We start from the raw sequence: 3,428 nt of genomic DNA, 5'->3' as shown, positions 1-3,428 counted from the left end.
GCCCCTCCATAGGCTCAAGCAGTAATGTTGAAGAACAATATGTAGTTGTGATCTCTAAAATGAATGCAATTTTAGTTGGGAAAAGCTATGGATGGTGGACATCGATGCCTCCATGCATGCATGTCTCATATGGCAGGAATGCCTTCAAGAGAATACTACAAGCTTGTTCTAGGAACAAATGTGACCATCAAGCTGGTTTTTTAGTCATTGTTTGTCTTTACATTGACAAGATGCTAATTCTTTTTAACTAACCTAAATTGTTTAGAAGAAACCGAAGTATTTTTTCATCATGTTTTAATATGAAAGATCTTGGAGAAGCCAAATTAATATTCAATATTAAAATTAAAAGAAGTAAAAGTGGCATATTCTCAAGTCAATCCCATTACATATGGAAAATTCTAAAGAAATGTAATGTTTTTAATTTAATAGCCAACTAGTTAATACTCCCTTCAACTCTAATATCAAGTTATTAAAAAATGAGGGCCTGGCGTACCAATGGGTGGAAGTTACCAAGTGATAAGATGAATGCACTGATCCATATTGAGAGACCATTCCTAAAGCCTAGTGCATTATATGTAGCAATTAGAAGTTGGATTCATTCCCTTAATGAGTCTATAGCTTGTATGGTGGGACGTATAACGGCAAAATATATTTTATTAGGCTAACTTATGTGAATGTGGAAGTAGGCCGCTTACTATGAAAGCTAGGGCTTGCTCTTTAGAGTGCTCATGAAACCAAGATTAACACATGGTCGTAATATGCGGGTTTCTTCGAACCAAATGTACTTGAAAAAATGTCTGTAATTATTATTGAATTTATAGTAAAAGTTTTGTAGTTCAAGATTATAAATATTATAAATTTGATGATATTTACTAATGTAAATGTTCATATCGAAAGATATCTTTACATATGCATATTATTTTCATATTTGTTCATATATTATGTATTTTGAAACAAGTAGCAGATAATTGAGTTTTGTTCTTCAAAATTTCCTTCTTTAGGGACTTTAATATGGTATAGATTGTGGGGTTTTTTAAAGAAGTTTTAAAGTATGTTTTTCCTTTGTACTACGTTGGTTAGGAACGAGCATTACAAACACATTACAAAGAAAAGATGGTTGCTAAGGGCTTTGAGCCCCTTCAAGAGACCATGCATTATGGTGCATGGGGGTGGTTGTGCCACCATGCATAATTTCACAAGGTCTCTCCACCAAAAAATTCGGCTCGCAAAAAATAGGCTGTTCCAATCATGAAGCAGGCCACACAATAAAAAAACAATAGATAACTATATAAAAAAAAAAACATACAAATTCATGTACATGTGCTCCCCCAATCTAATGGTTGAATGAACAAGATTTCTAGGGCAAACCATTTTCATCGTGGGATTAGTTGGATGGGCTGGATGATTACACACACCACATTGGGCTCCACACGTCTACAACTAGTTACCTATGAGAATATAAGTAAATGGATACAGAAGGCTTATTGATTACAAACATCAAAACAAGGGTGGATGTATCTCACACTGGCATATAACATAGGGGATGTAGATGCTGACTTGCAGATAGCTTCCTTTTTTGGTATATGGTGTGCTAACAATGAGCACTACCAAATGAATGGCTGAGAATTTTTACACATGCGCCATCTGATGATGGGGACCAAGCATAATATGGGATCTACATGCATGGCTCCAAAACGAGTAAAACTAATTAAAAAACTGTTACATGTAGATCTTCACAGTTATAACAGAAAGATTTCACTATTTAATTATTGACTTTAATTTTAATATTTTCATGGAAAACAACATTGCAATGAAATAACTATTGAATTCGATATAAGTTTTCATTTTACATGCAACCACTATTTACACCTACCTTTGCATATGTCTAATATATTTTGAGATTTGAAACACTTTCTTTCCTGCAATTCCTAAAATAAAAAAAATTTAGTGTACCAAAACCAAACAGGCTAGATCCATGTACCAATAGAAAATTGGTGTACCAAAACCAAACAGGCTATGTCCATGTATCAATTCACTATAACACTGGGAATGATTTTGTGAAGTTGTCGAACACATGATGCTTAAAAGTGATTTTCTTAACTCCAGTGGGAAAATGTATTAGGGAAGCATATTTGATGCCTTTATGTTCGAATATTTGACATTCTACGTTGATACCATGTTAAATAACTAATTATTCTAAAAGCTTGAGCCGTTCAAAGATGTTATGTAATGTATGTGAAGGGACTTTAACATGTTTATGGCCCCATCACAACTGTAGGAAACAAAGGCCATTAGCAGTCGACAAGCAGTGGATATGATAAGCACGACCTTAAAAAAAATGATCCATCCATGTTAAGGCCCACTAGATGGAAAATCCAGATGGATAGATCATCTTGCCACGTGTACAATCAAGAAATGTTCTCTACAAAATTCGAGTTCCACCCGTACCTACCATACATCAAAACAAATACCTTCACTGAGCTGTAATCATGGCATGCATGTGGAAGAGGTGAGTACCAGATACCATCCATATGTACAGCCAAACATGCATTTAAATACTAAATATAAAGACAAAAATCCTAAGAACAACTTGCATGCTCTCTTCTTGCTCCCGACTCTTGCCAGACATTTTCTCTTCTGTAAAAATCTCACTCTATTTGTTTATGTTCCCACCCATCCCAGAAAAATAAAAAATAAAAATCCTTAAAATCAAAGAGCAAATCTCAATCTGATTTTAGGATGCATTACATACACATGCAACCATTATTCTATTATCAAGTAGGGTGCACATGACTATATATATGCATGTGGGCGTCTATACTCTACATCATGCTATTATTATTTTTCAGGCCGGATCCTCTTCAGTGGTTGTAAGAAAAGCTTTTTCTACCATTCTTATTCTCTTGGGTCTAAAGCTATTAACATGCATATTATAAACGTTATTCAAATTTCTATGTGGGGTCCATCGTGTTGTGTGTATAACAGCTAACTCGTGCAGTAAGTGAGTCCTGCGCAGGACCACTTAGTGCACGAGTGCATGTGATGATGGGAAGGTTATATATGATAATTAGGTGGGCCACACCGTAGAAATCGATAGGCATCCACCCCAAAAACTTCCAAATGAGCGTAGTGGCTCAGGCAATAGTCAGATTGGCGTTATTGTTTAGGCGTTCTACTTTCTTGATACGGTGAGTTGGGCTTAATATACAAAAACTATAGTGGGCTCCTAAGCTTCCCATCAATAACATGAAAATGGAAGGTCAAGATTGACCATAGAAACAAAATAAGTCCAATCATCATCTTGAAATATGAAGTAGATAAATCTCACTTTGTATTTTTTGTGATTCTAAAGTGATACTTTAATTTGATAATTCTAATCATGCGATTCATGGCTAGTAAACAACATATATATGGTTGTAACAAATTGG

Source organism: Magnolia sinica, chromosome 1 (genome assembly GCF_029962835.1).
Source record: "Magnolia sinica isolate HGM2019 chromosome 1, MsV1, whole genome shotgun sequence".
NCBI classification, from domain to species: Eukaryota; Viridiplantae; Streptophyta; class Magnoliopsida; order Magnoliales; family Magnoliaceae; genus Magnolia; species Magnolia sinica.
Note: the sequence above shows the minus strand (reverse complement) of the source record.